At 37.6% G+C, this 23,223-nt stretch overlaps 1 pseudogene; it reads left to right on the top strand.

Annotated features, from left to right (window-relative positions):
• Positions 1–1,858: 1,858 nt before the first annotated feature.
• Positions 1,859–2,726, top strand: LOC143627927 (NADPH-dependent aldehyde reductase-like protein, chloroplastic pseudogene; annotated as a pseudogene).
• Positions 2,727–23,223: the final 20,497 nt, after the last annotated feature.

Raw genomic sequence — 23,223 nt, 5'->3', positions numbered from 1 at the left:
TTGCTATTGGTGGAAAAAAATTCTTAGGGTGTTGTTCGTGATTTTAAGCTTACAAGATTGCTTCTAAGAACATGGTTATACCTTTTACTTTTTTAGGCACTAGGCACTGATCATCTCTTCGTAAAGATTAGACATCAAGTTGAGGCGTAATCAAGGGAGGGTCAAAAGGCCCTTTGACCCTGGATTTTTTTATATATAATGTGAGTATTTTTATTAAAAAAATTAGAGCGGTACCCCTAGCTATAACCGGTGTATTATTGGGTCAACGTTTCCCTTGTCATGTAGTCGCCAATTCATAGATAGTCTCCTTAAGGGTTCAAGATCATCTCAATTACACCATCAAAGTCTCATCTCTATCTCGGTTCTACGCTTCAAGCCTCTATCTAGGTTTTTGACCCATTGATTGCGTGCTTCAACTTGTATCACATATCATTCATTTGATATGAATGATCTGTTTAATGTTTTGATTTTATCAATAATTACACGTTAAAACTTTTGATCACCATTACTCTTGTTGTAACTGATTTTTTGAAACTGGTAACGGTTTAGAATGAGACCGAACAAATATAATTCGTGACAGGTGAATTCAAGATAAATTCCGCTCATAATCCAAGTGGGTCTAGTAAATTTACAATGCGATTAAAGAAAACTCAAATGCACTGGAAAATTTGAAACATGTGACACGGTAAATGAAACGGGAATTAGGCTATAAAATGGGGCGTTTTGTGTAACGTGATGTCCAGTCAGCAAATGATGGATTTTTATTTTAGGGGTGTAGTGGTGTTGTAGCTCATATATACCACACAAAAAATATATAATAATAATAATATTCTTCAAACAATCATTGGCGACAAAATACAGCCCCCCCCCCTATCGCCCCATTTATCGTTGGGAGCGGTGTTCACCCCAAAAAATCACCCTAAAAGTGGGTATTTGTCGCCCCCACTACTAGGGCTATCACTTTTACCCGAAACCCAACCCGAAAAAACCCGATCCGAAAAACCCAAAACCCGAGAAAAGACTAACCCGAACCGAAGTAATCGGGTTGGATTTCGGGTTTGATGTTAATTTATGTTTTCGTTTATCACTAATAGCAACCATAATCGAACAACCAAATCATGTCCGATTGATGAAGATTATGGTTCGAGTTAGTTACTTAATTTTATTTTTCTTTTGAATTGTTTATCAGGTTATGTTGGTTTATTATTTGATTATTTGCGTTACTAGCAAAGGAGAATATGTTGTTTTAGTTTTAGCATTAAAGTTATTTATTTTTTTTGTTTTTTGTTTTGTTTTCTTAGATACTCAAAACCCGATTAACCCAACCTGAAAAAACCTGAACCCGAATTACCTGAACCCGAAAAAACCATAAGAGATTTCGGTTGGGTTTCAGGTTAAGATTTAAAACTTTGAAACCCGAAGAACCCGATGCAAAAAACTCGAAACCTAAAAAACGAACCCGAAAACACCCCTACCCACTACAAACAGCCTTATGGTACATGACTAATTAAATAACTTGTACACAAGACGGTTTACACATGATGAACCTGTATATATTAATATATTATATAAATTAATAATATTAAATAAACAATTAAAAAAAGAATTCTATCATAATCAAGCATTCAAACCATAGTTTCTTGGTAGGTTTAGTCATTTTTCTATTAAGTGTTACTATTATGAACTTAAGACTAGATTATTTCGGGTTTTTCTCAAACTATGGAGAAGAATCTAATCCATTTGTGACTTAAGCAGTATTCCCACTCAGCGGTCCACATTCATTTCAACTTATACCACTACGACACCACCCCTAATTCACACACTTCAAAAATTATTATTAAAACATTATAAACATACCATGGCTGCCGAAACCACCACCACCCAATCTCAACTCCATGACCGCGTTGCAATCGTCACCGGCGGCTCTCGCGGCATCGGCAAAGCCATCGCACTCCACCTCGCCTCCCTCGGCGCAAATCTCATCGTCAATTACAATTCCAGTTCCACTCAATCCGATCTACTCGTCTCAGAAATCAACTCCAAATTCCCATCCTTATCAAACTCTCCACGCGCTATTTCCGTCAAAGCCGACGTCTCTGACCTAACTCAAGTCAAAGCCTTATTCGACGCAGCCGAATCCGCCTTCAATTCTCCGTTACACATCGTAATCAACGCCGCCGGAATACTCGACTCATCATACTCCTCAATCCCTAACTCTTCAATTGAAGAATTCGACCGTACGTTTGCGGTTAACACGAGAGGCGCGTATTTAGTCTGTAAGGAGGCGGCGAATCGGTTAAAGCAAGGAGGTGGTGGGAGGATTGTGTGTCTGACGTCATCGATGGCGGTGGCGTTGAGGCCGGGGTACGGGGCGTACGCGGCGTCGAAAGCTGCGGTTGAAGCGATGGTGAAGATTCTGGCGAAGGAGCTCAAGGGGACCAGGATTACTGCCAATTGTGTGGCGCCTGGGCCGATTGCGACGGAGATGTTTTATGAAGGGAAGAGTGAGGCGATGGTGAAGATGGCGGTCGAGCAGAGTCCGTTGGGGAGGCTTGGGGAGCCCGAGGATGTGGCTCCGTTGGTCGGATTCTTGGTTAGTGACACGGGAGAGTGGGTTAACGGTCAGGTTGTTCGGGTTAATGGCGGTTATATTTGAATGTGAATTTAGTTGCGTTACTGGCCGAACTTGACCCCTGTTATTTTGAGGTCATATTGGGTATTTGAACTTTTGAAGTTTGATAAATCTGGATTACTTTTGAGAATGTGAATTTGCTTAATAAATCATGGTTTTAATTCCTATAAAGTTTTTGTTTATTAAATCTAATGTAGACTAGTTTGGCGATGAATATTTGAATGAAAATCGAACAAATTTTTTGTTTTGTTTTGTATATCCTAGGTTTATTAACTCTAATCGATTACTAGGTTTTAATAGTTTGGGACGTGTTTGGTTCCCGTTATATTGGTTGAGAAGAAAAACGAAACCTTGTTTATAGATGTGCAAATTACCTTCTGGTCCTTCTCTATTAAGACGAGTTTGGGCTCAGTGTGCAATTCTTTTGGATAAAACATAACCGTGAGCTTCTGGATTGGAAACCCATTATGGCTAAAGGTACAAAATCCTAGCACGGTTTGTAAGGGCCGTTGCAAATTTACATATGAAAAGCCCGCTGGATAAATGGCCTAATACACAATATGATATGGTAAATGATATTAGATTGGGCCTGCGAAAATAAAACCCAATTACTTCCTGCGGGTTTTTTATGAAATGGTCAACTGGTGGTCAAAGTAGCCGTTGGAACAGGTTTTTAAGGAAAATAATACTGTTGTAACCGGTTCCAACGGTAATATAGCCGTTGGAACCGGTTCTTAATGCCCAAAACCTATATATAAGTTGTTTTCCATTACTTGTTTCACCACCAAACTCAAAAACAAACTAAAATACTTCTCTTTTAGCAAACCCGACCATCCAACTAAATATTACTATGGCACCCGTCAAAAAAAACTAACAAGAAGGTTAAGAAGAGTGTTTTTATTGAACCCGTTCCTCCTATGGAGGACCCAAATGTTCTTGCGGTCGTCACCCATAACCGCAACCAAGACATGTGGAAGAATTGAGATTTGGTTGTGAATGCCGAAGGTTATCAAAAGGCTCGTTGCAAACTATGTGGAACACAATTAAAGCACGATTCCAACTTGACTTTGAGAAAGCACATCGAGAAGCCATATTGCAAGGCGTTGAAAGGGATTGGCGCGACCAATCAAGTTGACTTGGGTAAAGATGGTACACTATTTCGTTACAACACGACTCAAGTTCAAGATAGAATGCAAAGTTCGTTATTCAACGAGTTTTGCCGTTTAACCACTTTGATGACCCGGATTTGACGTCGTTGATTCGAGAAACTCTACAACCGCGATACACACATGTAAGTCGTACTACCTTAAGACGTCATTGTATCAAGTTGTGGGAGTGTGCTAAAAAAGAGTTAATCGAGTTTTTTCATTGTTTACAAGCGATGGTTAGTTTAACTACCGATGTTTGGTCGGCACCACACGGGTTGCCCGAATCATACATATGTGTCACCGCTTATTGGGTTGATCCGGTGACATGGCAATTGATGAAACGAACCATCGCTTTTGAAAACTGCCCGTACCCACATACCGCCGAAAAATTGTTTGACTTGTTTGATGAGGTTATAACGACCTACAATTTGAGAAATAAAATATTTTCGATTTCGTTTGACAACGCATCAAACAATACTAAGGCGGCCGAAAAATTTATCATTAAATATTCACCACCTTGTTTCGGGAATTTTTTTCATGTTCGATATGTTGCACATATCATCAACTTGGTTGTTCAAAAAGGTCTCGACAATGAAAACATTTGTGACGATTTAAAATTTTTAAGACTTATGTTACAAGATGTCTTCAAAAGTGGTAAAAGAAGACATCTTGAATATAAGAATTATTGCAAGTCGATTGAAAGAAAGTATTTGGGGCCGAATTGGGATGTTCCTACCCGTTGGAACTCAACTTGTCATATGCTCAAGTGTGCTTTCGCCCAACGCCAAACTTTACAAAGTTTTCATAACAATCTTGTTGACGTACGAGAGGCCGATATGCTTCTGGAAAGTATTTGGGTCAATGTCGGTTATTTGTTGGGGTATCTTGACGTGTTCAAAAACTCAACAACAAAGTTATCGGGAGTCTATTACCCTACTAGTTGTTGGGTTTTGCAAGAATTATACTACATGTCTTGTACTTTTAAAGAGTTTGAGGAGAAGAACAAACTATTCAACAATATTGTTGCGGTTATGAAGGAAAAGTTCTTAAAATATTTTGAAAACATACCGCCGGTCTTCACTTGTGCCGCCGCTTTAAACCCATATTGGAATGTTCATTGGGTTGAGAGTACGATCGAAGAAATATTCGACAACATGGGTATGCACGAGATCGACCCGAAGTTGTCGACGGAAGCGTGTGAAAAGTTTAACAAAAACCTTCAAGACCTTTATGACCATTATTTTCAACACGAGATCGTCTTTTATTAAAAAAAACGACTAGTAGGCCGAGCAAGGACCTACTTATAAATAGGGATGAGCATGGTACCGGACCGGTACCGATCCCGATCCCGAAAATCCCGATCCCGAAAATCCCTAATTCTTGGTACCGGTACTGGTACCGAAATATTCGGTTCGGTACCGGTACCGGGACGGTACCGGGATTATACCGGTACCGGAGGTAAAAAATCGGGAAATACCGGTACCGTACCGATCCAAAACTTAAAACTTTGGTACCGATTCGGTACCAAATCGGTACCGATTTCGGTACCGGTCCCGATTTTGCTCATACCTACTTATAAACTTGATGAATGGGATTCGTGAATCGGCATCTAAGAGGCAAAGAGGAAACACACCAACTAGCGAACTTGGTCGATATAGTGGAGCAAACTATGTTGAGGGTGCAACGGTCGACGAGGTTCGCAATATTGATTTGTTGGCTTGGTGGAAAGGAAAACAAAACGAATTTCTTATTCTATCCGCCATGGCTCGTGATTTTCTTGTCGTACAAGCTTCACCGGTTGCTTCCGAATCGGTTTTTTCTCTTAGTGGGAGGGTATTATCAATGCGAAGAACAAAATTAACTCCCGAGTCTCTAGAGGTTTGTATTTGCCTAAAGGACCATTTGGATGCGGTTGATCGTGTACAACACAAGGCGAACTTTGAAGACGAAATACCAATAGAGCGTCCTATTCATGATGAGGATGCGGAGGACGGGCTTTCTTCCGATAATGAAGACGAGAGTGGAGACGAGAATGAAGACGAGGGTGAAGACGAAGAGGAGTTGTAATTTTTATTTGTTTTAGTAAAAATATTTGTAACAAGTTCAACTAATATGTAGTTTTGATTTGTTTAAAAATAACTACTTTTGTGTTGTTTATTTCTTATTAGTCATGATTAATTTTTTGTTACTTTTTTAATAACGACGAACATTTTATTTATTTAAACAATAACTATTACAAACATTATTAAAACATAAATGATACTAAACATAACAACTTAAACTTAAAAACAAAGTCCGTCGTTTTAATCCGGCGTTCTACAACAATTTAGCGTTGTCACCGGCGGTAGATGCTTGGGTTGTAGAGCCGGACGACTCTCCCACTTCCGCTTTTTTAGCATCTAAACTTCTTTTCTCATGACAATACTTATTCGTATGTTTTCGTAATGTCGAGTTGGACCGTGCTTTAAGAAACTTCGAGCAATATTTGCAACGAGCCATCTCTTGTGCGTCGGTCATGACACACAAGTCGTAATGAACCCAAACATCTGGGCATCGTGTTGTTTCGATCACCATAACAACGTCGTCATTAGTTGTCATTTCTTGTCGGTTTAACCTTAATTGTGATTGAGAGTGTGTTATATAGTTTGGGAAGTGGTTTAACTAACAACATACAAGACATTGCTATTTATAGTATGTTTTCAAGCTTGATATAGTAAAAAAAACCGGTTCCAACGGTCAAAAAAGGCTATTTATAGTATGTTTTCAAGCTTGATATAGTAAAAAAAACCGGTTCCAACGGTCAAAAACGGCTATATAGCCGTTGGAACCGGTTTGTAACGGCTAGTTTATTTGAATTTAAAAAAAAACCGGCGGAACCGGTTTTTACGTAATAAGCGGTCGCGGTTCCTACCCTACCCGGTTCCTAATAGTTGGCATTTCGAAGCATCGGTTCGGTTCGGGAACCAAACCGGTTCCTGACTGGAACCTGTGCCATTCTCTACCCGGTGAGAAAAAACCCGGTTTCAAACCGGTTGGGGTTTTCTAACACTACCCGATTTGTGCACGTCTAGCCCGAATATACTCATCCATTTCCTACCTCTGTCCGCTTATACTAGTCCATTTACTATTCTTAGAGCATCTACAACAACAAACTTTTCAAATGGTCACAGCTCCACGTCAGATTCTAAACTTTTTTTAAAAATCTCTATTTATTCTATAACAACAAACCTCTACAAACCTTATTATAATAATAAATAGTAATATATATATGTATATAATATATATATATATATATGTGTATGTGAGATGGAGAGAGAAAAAGTTGTCCACCTCATTACTTTGCACGAACAAACTTTGGCCCATGGACTTTGTTTCAGAACAAAATAGTTTGTAACCATTAAGTTTTTAGTACGTCATGTAGATTCAGATCTTGGGTTCCACATCCCGTTATGGATGCAGTCATTATCAGCCAAACAATACCAATAGAGATTCAGAGACTATACATTAAGTTTGTAGGCCCAAGAGATCATGTCACACCACATGTGATGTGCTTGTGTGTGTGCGGTTAAATTATAGAGGTATGGGATGATTTGCTTTTGCACGAGAAGTGTTTTAAATTTATAAAAGTGATTTCTACAAAGACTAAACGCACACAAAATAGGCAAGTATACCTATCGTATATGTAGAATAGTATTGGTAAGAACCAAGTATCGATCCGTGGACACAAAGGTTTCTAATAATAAATCGTTGTTTTACTTTAATCGGAGTTTTAATCATTTTGGGGTTAATTTTTGAACTTTTTATAAAATGTAAATACTTATATATAATATATAGGTGACAAAGATAAGAAATTCTAAACGAGTTATTCAATTATACGAAGGTTACCATCTAAGATCAAGAATCCACTCCGTTTTAACATTGATAATTAATATTCGGACATGTGATAAACTTGCCATAGCAATATATGATAGATAGATCATTAAACCTTAAGTGAGCATCTTTGGCACTAAGGAGATAGCAAGCGCATTTTAAAGTCCACTATTTCTTAATGTCATACCATCTCAATGATGTCAATTTAAGATGGCAAGTAGTTTCGTAAAGTAGAAAGATTAGGATTGACTTTGATTTCTCAAATACCAATTCTAACAACTTCGGGTGGTTGTAGTTCATCACACAACCTCCCCTTGGTTGATTTATGTAGGTTATAATTACACATTCCATTAACATATGGTTTCTTTAACTAATTTGATATCCTAAGCAAAGCCATTTTCGGATTACCAAGGTTTAGAAAAATACATCATAACTTATATCTCATCATTTCTAAGTACAATATAAGGATCCATGTTTCGATAATGTATCAAAGTATTTCTATCTTTCAAGAAAATGAATCGATCATGAACGATTGTCAATGGAATTGACAACTACCAACTTTGAATTAGTGATTTAAGATGGTGAAACATTTCTCATTAAAAGATAATTGTAATATAACCATGTACTTTACTAGACTACATCACATGTCTTGATTAATTATCAAGTAAAACAAAGCTTCTTCATAGATTTTAGATGGTAAAAGGAGTTTAGCTCATAATGAGCATGATGATAAACATTAAGATGAATGATGATAACAAATACATGATTAAACTTGGAACAATCTAACTAATTGTAGATGAATCTTCCTTCTTAAAGATGATAATGACTGTTGATGACGATGATTATGGTAATGACCTCCAAGCCTTCAAACTCTTCACTAAATCTTCAATGTGAGTGTTAGTGTGTGTTTTTATAAGACAGAATCGGATAGAAATCTTTTCAAGGCACACCAAATGAGTGCAACATGAGCCACTATTTATAGGCAATCTGGATAGTGAGGCACGGCCCCGTGCTTGATGAGCACGCCCCCGTACATTTTTATGACATGTGCCAGATTTGTTTTGTCTTTTCTGTGAGGTGGCAACGGCCCCGTGGTTGGTAGGCACGGCCCCGTGTTTTTTAGTGACGTGCTCAATTCTTCTTTGTCTTTTCTGTATTCTCGTCCACGGCCTCGTGCATGATGAGCACGGCCCCATGCTTTTGCTTCCAGATTTTGTCTTTTCTTGTGTTAGAAGCATGGGGGCGTGTTTCTTTGTTTTCTTGTGTTTTCTTATGTTTTTCTTCGTCTTTTTGCTTGTTTCTTCGTTTGGGGCTTGGTTTCACCTGAAATTATGTTTTATTATGATAAGTAGTCTTTTATGCTATGTTATTTGATAGAAATTGCAGTTTTTAGAGATTATTTGATGCCGAAAAGATGTATATTTTTATGTACATCAAACATCTCCACACTTGAACATTGCTTGTCCTCAAGAAATCTTCTTATAAATATCCTCTAAAAGCAGCAAGCTTAGATTATAACCATCCCTTAAATGAGCTTCAAGAAGATGAAACAAAAATAACCAAAAATTTTTAGTGATAAATAAGAGGGAACTTTTGTTTTTATGAGCTTCCGTTTATGCAAAACGTCAGGTTCTCACAATGTTCACTCACACTCGGTTTTATATCTTGATCATACCTGTGATGTATGTATGTGAACACTCTTAACCAAAATGCAACCTGTGATAAATAAGCTTGTAACAAGTTCAAATCTCCACCTTTTGAATGGTTGCATAGATCAAAAGGTAAAAGGGTTTTGGTTTAGTGTGAGTAGGAATTGGCACTTTGTGGTGTTTTTAAGGGTTAATGAGGATGGTAATTACAACTTCCACTACTTGTTGGGAGTCCTAAGATGTCTTCAATGGTTAGCTTTATATATATATATATATATATATATATATATATATATATATATACCTAATGACTCTTTTAAGGTCAAATCGTCAAGACCAGTTTTGTCAAGGATGTGGATCAATTCTTCTTCAATCCTGTTCTGAATATAACTTCCAACTCTAATGGATCGTTCGGCTTTGAGCCTAATAGCCCCCACCCTCATTAGTTCGGTATATTCATGCTGAGACTGAGTTTGACTTTTTCTACACCTTCCTTCGTGGGACCAGTTTCCGCAACCTAAGCATCGTTCATATCCTTTTGCTCTTCTCTTCATTGCGTTTTTGGAAATTCCACAGAATGGTGGCCTTTGTTCGTATTGGCGCCAATTTTTCCTCACCTCATTGCTAAAGAGAAAGATTATCTCCCTAAGTTCTGGAGGCAACCTAGGTTTTGTGAAGTGTATGCAGCAAAGGAAATTGAAATCGAAAGAATGCATTTCCAGTTCTTTAGGGTCTGCCGGTAAAAGTCCAGTGTTGTATTTTACCGGTGAAAATGGATAAAGTGATCGGGTTTTTGTGTTTTGTAATTTGATAATGGGTTTGATGGAATTTTGTAAATATAACCTTCTTCCTTATACAACTCTTCGTGCGGTCTTGAAATGAATAATTGCGACAAGTTCTAAATCACACGAAACATATGACTCACTCAAAGCTTCCGAAAAAATATTTATGTGGCATGAGGTTTATCTCACAGTAACGGAGGAATTGGGTATTAACGCCATATTTTGCATAAATTTATTCTCAATATTACAAAACTTCTTTTTACTTTTTTCACTTAATGATTGGTTATTTGCAAAAAATTTTCTTGGTTTGTTTTTAGGTTTTGAATAATCTTTGTTTGCTGCAAAAATATTTGTTTTAGAGAATTTTTATAATTAGTTGGACAAACAATTGGTCAAGTAATTCCTCTCCCCACACTTGAATCTCACATTGTCCTCAATGTGACAAGATTCATAGAAGTATAAAAATTCTAATTGAGTATTATGGGTAAAAATGGAGAGTTACTTCCCCACGGCTTAACGAAATTTCGACAGAGCGTCCCCTGTTTTTCGTCCGTTTTCCTGTTTTTGTACCTGTATAATACAAAACTGCAAACATCCACAAACAACCAAGCATAAACTGCTGAAAATTGGGTATGGAATCATCCATCCCTTGCCTTATCGGGCTAAATTAGTACCTAACATAATGTCTTTGGTACCTACGGCCATAAAAGTATCCAAACCAACATAAAAACAAACAAACAAGTACGGCCAGAATGTAAATTATTTAAACACACATAATAAGTTCATAAAATACTACCAACCCATGCCCGGGCCCGACCTACCAGTGCTGCCAGTCATCAGTTACCCGTGTCCGGGTCAAATGGTCCCCACTGCCTGTCCATGCGATAGCCCAAACGATCAATCTCTCGCCTCGTCTCTGCATATTCGGCTGCTCGCTGTGCATCTGAGGCAGCCATCTGCTCTGTAATCCTGTTAAATGAGGCGGTAGTGTTAGCTGAGAATTGATCAAGAAGTCCATATATACCCTCAAAAGAGTATCGGCTATCGTGTGACGAAATGGGGCCGACCCCTGATGAAGATGGGCCTCATCTCTGATGGTAAGTTCGGCGGCGGCCTTGCCTGGGTGGTGATTGTCGTCTCTCATGCACATCCTGTATCATCATCTCTGCTGGGTCTTCTGGGTCCCAAACTTGGTTGTTCTTATCACAAAACCTCCACACACCCGGGCTGATTTGCTGAATCATCTGCATGCTTTCACAGTAATCAAGGTTGAGAGCTATCGGTTCTTGGCTTGGAGTTCCTTCTATGTCTGCACCATAAGCCCTGTAGAGGTTGTAGATCCAGGGACCACCGAAGATCGGGGTATTTCCTCGGGCAGTAGCATTTGACATGAAAAGTTTGCAAAATAGAATAGTGATATTGCATGGTAGTTCGATTTTCATGCAGTACAATGCCCAAAGATCCCTCAGGTTGACAACCCCTTCACTCTGTCCTCGAGCTGTGACGGTGTGACTCAGCAAACGGTGGATGTACCTCATGAGCGGGTCACGCAGTGCTGTGCTTTTTGAAACGCTCGGTCTATACTCTGTTGTTCCATAACTCAACTGTTCCCAAGCTTTTTCCCTTATGGCACCTGCTTCAACTTCACATCATCACCTTCATCTGTAAATGTTGTTTTAGCCTCGAACCAGATTTCTGAGTCGGTTTCCTCGGTCGTGTAAATTCCCAAATCAACTCCTAGTTGGGTGACAGAAGTTTTATGCCATACACCCCCACATCGGAATTCGATTGCCTCGTTTTCCCACATGTCAAACTTTTTCTTTTTCATATTGAACGAGGCCAGGAATCCTTTGTAAGTTCCGTCACTGATTCCCCCGTTTGGCTCAAAACCCGTCTCCAAGGTCCCTTCACAATGTTCTGATAACGGTCCCATTGGTTGACGTGTCTCAGAGTTTCTTCACACGCATGGAAGTTGGCTTCTGGCTACCTGTTGTTGAGATAAGTTAATCTCGTGTTTGCCTGTCGGTCCTTTGTCTTGCAGTTTCCGAAGACTAGGCATGCATGAACTTCTTCTCCATACTCGGCCATCTGCAATTTACACCCAATTCAGTCAAAGTTTGTGAAAAAAATTTTAATTTGCTGAAACAGAGAACAAAGCATGGCGGCGTGCTTTTAGAAGCACTGCCCCGTGCTGGTGCCTCTGGTTCAGTTTCCTTTGATGTTTGACTTTTGGTTGACCGCGACTCGTGTTGTTTTGGGCACGGATCGTGTTTTTAATATTGACCTCTAACTTACTTAGATTCGAACCCTCGTTTCCAACCGGGTATATCAATTAGGTTTAATGGTGTGTCGGGTATTTATGCTAATACCCAAAACCCGTAGTGTTCCTTTAAATTAAACCCTAACCATCAAACATTCAACAATCTATTCATCATATGCAAGCAAAATAACCCATATCCTCTTCGTGTTTTGACCCGATTTGGTCGATTTGAGCGATTTTAGAGTTAATCTAAACCTAAAATGATGAATTTGAACAATGCAATAAACATACCTTAGGTTTTGAATTGAAGATTTAGCGAAATGTTGGATAGTCGGCGGTTTTCCGGTTCAGAACGCAGTGAATATTAGGGTTGGTGGTTGGTGTCACAACCCGACTTAGGGCCTAGGCGTGTGACCACAAGTTGGTACATGCTTTATAAATATATCAGAGTTTGTAGGTTAATTTTTAGTGGAAGACTTTATGTTGAATATAATATTAATTTACATTGAAAATTTACTCGGGAATTAAATACCCGAGTATTGGTTTACAAAAGATATGTTTTCATATTACAAGGATTTTATATAAAAAACGGAGCCATCTTGTACGCGCTTCTATCTTCATTAAGACTCCAATCCTTGTTAACGCTACTTATGCTTAATTACCTGCAATGGGTTGAAAAAATACGTCAGCTATATGCTGGTGAACACGTATGACTCAATAAAACATTTTGAATGACGATTATAATACAAATGTAGTTTTCTTGACAATCTCAGCAGAATCATTTCTACTTCCGGTATATGTACCACTGCCCTACACACACAACGGTATTCCCCGAGCCAAACGGCCCTAAACTGAGAACTGGTCATGACCGTTTAAGCTCGTGGCTTCATTACCTTTGATTGATTGATTGAGCTTTAACAGTTATGTTTGGATCCAGACACATGCGTATTCGGTCTGAGTTGATATTATTCTCTAATTTGTATTATAACGTTTTAGAGATTCCATTATCTCATGTAGACATTGATTGACTCGTTAAGAAAAACACATGTTCGTCTCATTGAGTATAAATATGATTTGACTGATTGAAAAGGTTAACGTATTCACGTTAAAAAAAGTTTGAACGTATTCACCTGTATCGTCGGTGTTGGAAACCTTGACTAATTGATTGATTGTGAATGATACTTAACCTATACATTAATAGGTTCGCATGAATGTTTTGAATGATGTTAAGCTATGATTGTAAGCTTAACCTTGAAATCGTTTATCTTTGATTGTGAATTAAAACACTTGTTTTACGTGACGTTTGATATAGCATGCTTTGGCCTAATAGGTTCTATCACGTTGGTAAGTTTCTATCACGTTGGCCTAATAGGTTCTATCACGTTGGCCTAATAGGTTGATTGGGATTTATGCGAATTACTTTTCCTTAGGCAAGAAACTTACTTCTAGTGATATCCCCCTTCCAGTTACTACATGCCCGTCAAAATATATCTTTCGTTTAACATTACTTCATCATGAAGTAACGTTTATGAAAACATGATTGTGAATGACTTGCAAAATACGATCAAGGTTAAAGGCCATAGCCTCGATTGATAGTCTAAGCTATAATTCAAATAACTTTAAACATAACTCCTACCTTAATTAGGATGCTTAGATTGGTAATAAGAAAAAGGCAGGATCTTGATTTACTCGCTTAACTGATTGCTACTTGATTAAAACTTCGTTTCTTGCACGAAATACGAGAAAACAGCACGTCGGCTTGTTACGGCAATGGGGCACGCCTTTCAAGGTTAAGTGTGTGAAAATGGAGGTGTGTTTGGGATGAATGGAGCTCATGCCCATCACCCCCGTTTATAGGCGAATTTAGGACCCCGTCGCGGTACGCGAAGGGTTTCTTGGGACCGGTCGCGTACCGCGGCGCCGCAATATTGCGCCGCCTTATGCGGTGGTGACACGTGGCCTGTCACATTGCGCCACGTGTTGACACGGTGTTGGACAGATGTCCGGTGACTCACTAAGCCCGTCGTGCTACGCGATGGGTTACATGTTATCCCGTCGCGTACCGCGGTGGGACAAGATTTTCAGAATTTACATTTTGGTCCCTATAATTTCTAAGTTAGTATATTTAGACTTAAATTTAAGAGGGTACAGGACGCGGTGTTACATCCTCCCCACCTTTTGAATAATCTCGTCCTCGAGATTTATTGGAATAGATTGGGATACTTTTTCTTCATTTTTGACTCGAGTTCCCACGTATACTCGGGTCCTCGTCTTGAATCCCATTTGACTTTCACGAGCTTGTGTCGTTTTTGTTTGAGAAACTTGATCATGCTATCTTCTATTTGAATTGGCCTTTCAACAAACTTAAGCTTCTCGTTGATTTTGACATCTTTCAATGACATTGCAAGTGTTTCATCGGCTAAACACTTGCGTAAATTGGATACGTGAAACACGTCGTGAATTCGTTTCATTTCATCGGGTAATTCTAAACGATAAGCAACTGGTCCAATTCTTTCAAGTATCTTGAATGGTCCAATAAATCTTGGACTTAGTTTTCCTTTCTTCCCGAATCGGACGACACCTTTCCAAGGCGACACTTTCAATAAAACTCTATCGCCTTCTTTAAACTCTAAAGGCTTGCGACGAATGTCCGCATAGCTCTTTTGTCTATCTCTTGCTTCCTTTAATCGTTCTCGAATTTGTATAACTTGATCAGTGGTTCTTTGAACAATTTCAGGTCCTGACAACTGACTATCACCTGTTTCTGACCAACATTCAGGTGTTCTACACTTACGCCCATATAATGCTTCGAATGGTGCTGCTAGGATACTCGTACGATAACTGTTATTGTACATAAATTCCATCAGTGCAAGATGAGTGTCCCAACTTCCTCCTAAGTCGATAACACAGGCACGAAGCATATCTTCCAATGTTTGAATTGTTCGTTCACTTTGGCCATCAGTTTGGGGATGGTAAGCAGTACTTAGTTTAGTCGAGTCCCCATACTTTTTGAAAGCTTGACCAAAAATTTGAAGTGAAACGACTATCTCTATCAAAAATGATGGATAGCGGCACACCATTAAAGTGTAACATCACGGGAATTTTTGGCCAAAAATGGCAAGTGTCCAAAGTATGGGGATCAATTCTGCCAACTTCCAAACTCCAAGGGCTAAAATAAAAATTTTGATTTCTTGTCCTATCACGGTACGCGACGGGACAAAAGATAAGCCCATCGCGGTACGCGATGGGACTTGGTCAATTGTTCTATAAGAAGTCAACAGCGTACGCGATCGCTGTTGAGCCTACGTCATCGCGTACCGCGATGACGTGGCCTGACACGCCTGAAACCTTTTCACCACGTGTCCACACGTGGCATATCGTCCTCCACTTGTTAACACGTGGCACAACGTCTGCCACGTGGCGACACGTGGCAGACCTACTGTCTGCGTCATCAGACCTCGTCGCGGTACGCGACGGGTCCCCAGGGTCTGGGCGCGGTACGCGATGGGACCCAAAACTTGCCTATAAATAGCAAGTTCCGGGGTCTTCATAACTCACACCCAAGTTCAATTTGCAATCATCTCTCTACTCTCTCACTACACCTCGAAATTCGTGCCCCGATTTCTCGATAAACGTGCCATACCTTGATATTCGTACCACTCCCCGATGACGTTCCGAACAAGAAGGTGGTGTTGTATTTACAACCAGACGATCATCTCGAAGTGCGTTCCGAGAATATTGGGTGTCTCGATTTGCGTGCTGAAGTGAAGTGGCGATCAAGGCGAGTGTTGAAAGGACTAAGCGGCGTAGAAGTGCTGCTCGAGTATCTAGGGAATTATAAGCCGAGGAAAGGTAAGGCTTACTACCCGACTAAAATAATAATAAAAGATTATAAAGGCTTAATGCCATAAGTCGGAATATACTCGATGTTTATGGAAAGAAATTATATAACAAAGAAAAGAAAATAAAGAATATGGAAGTGTATATATATATATATGTGTGTGAATTATATAATTCTTTGTTATGAATATTATATAAGTAATAATGATATTCTTATATGATAAAAGAAAAAGAATACGTTTCTTAAAAAAGAAGAAACGTTGGGTTTTTATAATAAACTAAAGGTTTATAAATATTGCTTTTAAAACTAAAGGTTTTAAAGTAAAAGAAATGAACTAAAGGTTCATCGAGGTAATAAGACTAAAGGTCTTAATCCGGATTGTATATCCGACTAATAAAAGTTATACTCGTACTATATGTGCGAGATAGCAAGAAAGAATACGCAAGGACGGTGTTGGAAACCGATCCCGATCAAAGGTGAATACGCCCCACTTTTACAAACTTGTTTTCAAATAAATAAACGTGTTATGTGTAAAACTTTACATGAGACTAAGTGTCTCTAAAAACATTATGAATAAGAGTAAAGGCCTAGCCCTCAGGCTGTAGTATACGTTTGTCTGGATCCTTTCACATGTGGTAAAATGCGGTGGGCACATCGCACCATGCCTGGTCACGTCCTCCAGCCACGATGGGCCAAACCAAAGTATGTTCGAGTGAGAATGACCTTGTGTATATTTATGGTACCTAAGTACGTCGGGACGCTGCGGTGTCTTGCTGGGGTGACCTAGGTAGAGGCTCGAGTTTATAATGATGTTTTAACTTTGTTATTCCTAAGCCAAGATGGGCTGAGGCACGCGTAACCCTAGAGGGGTAACAAAGTAAAGGAAAATGTTTTCGCGTCAGCATATTCACCAGCATTCGTTGCTGACGTATTTTTATAACATTTTGTAGGTGACCAAGATTAGAGCTAAAGGACGAAGGCTCAAGAATCAGATGGCTCGGATAATTTTTGTTAAACTTAATTATGAATTAAAAGGTGGTTTTGTAGACATAAAACAAGTAAACGTAAATGGAACTTTCGTTCCATCTTTTGTATTGTAAATATTTTAAAACTTTAATCCTTATGTTTAATAAAGTCCTCCGCGTTAACCCGCAACTCCGATTTATTTACAAATGTGGTACCAACTATTGAGTCACACGCCTAGGCCTAAGATGAGGGTGTGACATAAAGATACTGTGTTTTCGACATATAAGTGTGCTAACTTATCCATACTAAACATTTCTTGAATTGGAATAAAATGGGCAGACTTGGTAAGTCTATCGACAATAACCCAGATCGCATCATTTTGGCGTGAAGTTTTCGGTAACTTTATGATGAAATCCATAGTTATCATATCCAATTTCCATATCGGGATTTCTGGTTGTTGTAGTAATCCTAACGGCTTTTGATGTTCAGCTTTCACTTTTGAACACGTCAGGCACTTAGCTACATATAAAGCAATGTCTTTCTTCATCCCGATCCACCAATAATCATCTTTTAAATTGTGATACATCTTGTCACTTCACGGATGCATCATGTACTTTGACTTGTGTGCTTCTTCTAAAATTTTATCTCTTAGACTTCCGATCATCGGTACCCAAATCCTTGTACCGAGTCTAAGTATTTCATCACTTCCTTTAACTAGTTGATCGATTGTACCATTCTCTTTTTCAGCTTTAATATTTCCTTCTTCTAGTGCCAACTTCTGAACTTCTTTGATTTGGCTAGCTAGATCGATTTTAAGTTCCAATCTAAGAGCTCGAACCCTCTTTGGTTTCTCATGTTCTTTTCTACTTAAGGCGTCAGCTACCACGTTGGCTTTTCCTTCATGATATACGATCTCACAGTCGTAATCATTAAGTATTTCCATCCATTGCCTTTGTCTCATGTTCAACTCTTTTTTATCAAATATGTGCTTCAAGCTTTTGTGATCAGTGTATACCATGAATCTTACATCATACAAGTAATGTCGCCATAACTTCAACGCAAAAATTATAGCACCTAATTCAAGATCATGCGTGGTGTAATTCTTTTCATGAGCTTTCAATTGTCTCGAAGCATAAGCAATCACTTTCTTTCCTTGCATCAAAACACTTCCCATTCTCTTGTGCGAAGCATCACAGTAAATGATAAAGTTTTATAGCCCTTCTGGCAAAGCCAAAATCGGTGCATTAGTTAACTTTAGTTTTAGTGTTTCGAATGCTTCCTCTTGCTTCGGTCCCCATTCAAACTTAATTGCTTTCCTTGTGAGTGAAGTTAATGGGACCGCTATTCGAGAGAAGTCTTGAATGAATCTTCTATAGTATTCGGCTAAGCCTAGAAAACTTCGGACTTGAGTCGGTGTCTTGGGTTTCTCCCATTTGGTTATAGCCTCAATCTTTGCTGGGTCTACTTGAATGCCCTTCTCATTTATAACATGCCCAAGAAATTGAACTTCAGACAACCAAAATTCACACTTGGAGAATTTGGCGTATAATTTCTCGTTCCTTAGGGTTTCAAGTATGATCTTAAGGTGAACTTGATGATCGTCTTTGGATTCTGAATAAACAAGAATGTCATCGATGAAAACAATAACAAACTTGTCTAAATATGGCTTACAAATCCGATTCATCATGTCCATAAAAGCCGCTGGAGCATTAGTGAGTCGAAAAGGCATAACGGTGAACTCATAATGTCCGTACCGGGTTCTAAAGGTTGTCTTTGGTATATCTTCTTCTTGCACCTTCAATTGATGGTAACCCGATCTTAGGTCAATCTTGGAAAAACAACTTGCTCCTTGAAGCTGATCGAACAAGTCGTCGATTCTTGGTAATGGATATTTGTTCTTGATCGTGACCTTGTTTAGTTCTCGGTAATCTATACACATCCTCATAGATCTGTCCTTCTTCTTTACGAACAAAATTGGGGCTCCCCACGGTGACGAACTCGGTCGTATAAATCATTTCTACAAAAGTTCATCTAACTGTTTCTTTAGTTCTTTCATTTCTGTTGGTGCTATACGATAAGGTGATTTAGCAATTGGTGATGTTCCTGGCACGAGGTCGATCTTAAATTCTACTTCTCGATCAAGCGTGTCACACCCCGAAAATCTTAATTTAAACAGCGGAAGACTTTGACCAAGTCTTTCGGGCAGTGACAGACGCCGTTTCAGCCAATTACATTTAAGTATATATTTCAAACGGAAGTTGAACTTTATTTAACCATCAGAGTTATTACACGTGTCATAATACACGATTTTTATTCAATTTACAAGTTCAACATTTTTCATTCAAACACACGTCACAATTTTTCCGCGCTCTTGGCGAAGCTTCCATACTTCATTTATTTACCTGAAAAGCATATTAAAATATCGATCAACACAATGTGTTGGTGAGTTTCCCTTTATATCAAAATAGTCCATATATATATATATATATATATATATATATATATATATATATATATATATATATATATATATGAATCGAAAACATAATCCAAATAATTAACAAGTCTGATATCAATTCGTGTGTAATCGTCACTACACCCCGAATTATATCCAAAATATCTGTGTATGATGGCTTACCACCATTATAACACCCAACCGTGTGTAATGATCTACCGTCATTACATCACAAATCAATAGGCATTTCATTTCTTAAACAAATTGAGCTGTTGTAGACGAGCAAAGAATATAACATTGCGTATGACATCTCAGTTGATTACTCGAAACATACCATACTCAAAATATACCCACTTTTAACCAACGCGAATGGAAGTGGGGGGCGTCACCCCGATAGATCTACCCATATTTCTGTGCCCTTACTAATTCGATTAACAGTTATTTAGCCAACTAGACTCATCCCGCAATATACACCAATTTGTAAAATAAAATGCCTTTTAAAGAAATCATCAATGAAAATAATATGAAATAAAGAATATGCTTTTCCCCCAAAAAACAATTAAATATCGTTTAAAAAACATTTCGAGTTAAAAATCGAGGGGGGGTTCGATAGAGAAACTCACTGTCTTGTAGCCTTTCTGAAAATCCCGTGTCCTATATTAGAACACGTTTTGTTAATAAAAACTTGATTTTAGTTTTTATACAAAACTCCTTTTTATTTTATAAGTCTTATTCTAGTATTTACATAATCACATAAACACATAAGCGAGTACACATAGTTCGGTTTTCCGTTAGCAATTAATTAATTAAACTAATTAATAAACAACTAAAATATAAGAAAATAACTTAAGATTCAGTTGCTGGAAATTTTGCAAGAAAATATCAATCTTTTATTTTTCACAAAACTTGACGGTTTCGTCGATTTTGTCGGTTTTATGCTTAAAATGCGTTAATTCGGTTTTTCGTTTATAACTTATAAATTATGAAAAAAAATACTTGTTACATATATATTAATCAAGTTTTATAAGTTAAATTGTGAAAAATATATTATTTCCATTTTTTGTTAATATTTTCTTAAAATAGCAACTTTTTAACGTTTTCGTGTCGGTTTGCACGACACAAACCGTTTAGGGCTAAGTTTTATCATCTTGTCCTTTTCTCATGTATTAACTTATGTTATACATGGGTATTTTAACACTTTAGGGGTTGTTCTAAAACAGTCCCTAATAGTCGTGTCGGTTTTGCTTAAAAAGCCGATTTTTCGACCGTTTAAGTTACTGACAAGTCAAATAAATTACACAAGTCTATAGTAATCATCCTATGAACTAAACACACATATAATAACATATAATTCACCATAAATAGCAGTTTTGACCATGTATGTTCATAAGATACTTTAATCGAGTTTTTCAGTTCCTAGTTCGTATTTTAGATTACCTTAACAATGTTACTAGTTAAGCTTGTTATTTTTATATGAACAAATATCATATTAATACCTAAATGTCCAGGTTCAAATCATCATATCATTTATGTATAAGTTCAAGTAGTTCATTAACCAAACAAATCATGAATTTCCTAAGTATTTAATTAATAAAGTTTCCTATTATAGTAACTTTTAATTTTTGATAATTCTATCTAATTCAATCTTCCCACTTTGATTAAGTACAATTCTAAGTTTAATTCAATTAGTTTGATAGGGTTTCATGCATCCTAAGTGTTCTATCCAATATTGTTCTTTCAATTTATCATTCAACAAAGTTTTCTTATTTAGTATGTTGTTGTCCATTTTAACCAAGGTGTTAACTAATCCATGCTTCTAATCATGCACCCTATCTTAGTTTGTTATTAATCACATATTGATCACATTCATCACAAGTATTCACATCAAAATCCAAATTTCAACTTTTCTTAAATTAAAGTTTCCTTATTTAGTAATTTTTACAATCTTTGTTAATCTTCAAGTTCCAACTATTAATTCTAGCATATGACCTCTCTTACTTTCAATTAAGTTATTCCATATTTACTTTGATTCATCAATCCATCCAAAATCCATAATAAATCCAAAACCCAAAAATCCCCAAATTTTCCACTTATGAACATACTCTTGTTTTGATTATCTCTAACAACAATTTCACAATAATCCATGTCCATATTATCAAACTATTGATCAATAATCAATCCAATTTCATTCTAACAACAAACCCTAACAACAATTTTATCTATGATTATACCAAACTATCAAGTAATCCAACAAGACTTCTAATCAATCTTAACAATCAATGCATAGACTTCAAGATGAGTGTATGCATGTATAAGTGGGTTTAATTCCTCCTCTTACACATACACACATACTCACGGCTCATACACACACACAAGTATCCAAAATTTTTAATCTCTAAGATCAATCTCAACCCAAGAACACCTATTCTAACCAAATTAACCATAGAAATTAACTTATAAACATAACATACTTGTGTTCTTGAGGATCTAAGAATGAAAATGAGAATGAGATGGGTGTGAGTATGATGATCCTTCCTCCTAATCTTCTTCCTAGCTGTTAATCTTCAAAGTTCTTGATCTAGATTTAATTGTAAGTGTGTGTGTTTATGATTGGGGATTTTGAATTTGAGTGTGTGTATGTGTGTGTGTTTGGCCGTGGGTTTTAAAGAGAGAAAGAATGAGATTGTGTGGTGAGTTGTTAAACAAGTGTGTGATGATGATTGATCCAACACATCAACCTCATAATTAGGAGTAATCATTGGGGATGTGAGGTGGTGGTTTGTGATTGGGAGAAAGAGAGGTGGAGGGGGTGAGGTGTCATGGGGTGGTGGGTTTGAGAAAACCATGGGTGATGGCACATGGGTTTGGTTAAGTAAGTAGGTGTTTAAACAATAATCTTAAGTTTCCGTTTTAACGTCTAACGAATTTTAGCTAATCAAACGAATCCCGTTTCTAATAATTTTTTTCAGACTTTGAACGAAATTGGATTGTAGATAATACAAGCCTAAGAAACTAATTTTTGGTAATTGTTTTACGTTGGGTCTTTACCGGGTCGTTCACCGACACTTGGTTACTTATTTTGCAATTTTTGTGATTCGAGCCTTCTAAAATTAAATTTATACACTGTCTTGACTACTTTAATATGTATTATAATTTTTCGAGATCATTTAGCCTCTATAAGATTTTATTTACTTTTTGACTCGTTACCCGAGGTTATTCCACGTTAGGCTCATCACGTGGCTATTTTTGCACTTTTTGTTGACTTTGGAACGTCTAGATTACTAATAAAGAAGATTTTTCTCATAATGACGAAATTTATTGCTAATCGAGATTATAGTAGTCGCGGTTTTGGCTAATTTTTAGCCGGGTGTCACATTCTCCCCTCCTTTTAGAATTTTCGTCCCGAAAATTTAGGAGGTAGTACCCGAGTCTGATCATACCAAAGATAGATGAATGTATATTCTTTTCATCCACTGTAGACATTCTCAAGTGAACTCTGGACCAAGTCTTGAATTCCACTTGACTTTGACTAACTTGATTAAATTTCTCCTAAGCTTATGAATGTTCTTATTCATAACTTATGTAGGTTCTTCTATCAATCGAATCATGATGTCCACATG

The sequence above is a fragment of the Bidens hawaiensis genome, unplaced genomic scaffold (genome assembly GCF_021521415.1).
Source record: "Bidens hawaiensis isolate Kalapana, Puna unplaced genomic scaffold, B.hawaiensis_p1.1 tig00004748_1, whole genome shotgun sequence".
NCBI classification, from domain to species: domain Eukaryota; kingdom Viridiplantae; phylum Streptophyta; class Magnoliopsida; order Asterales; family Asteraceae; genus Bidens; species Bidens hawaiensis.
The sequence above is the reverse complement of the archived record's forward strand: the minus strand, read 5'-3'. Positions and strand labels throughout refer to the sequence as shown.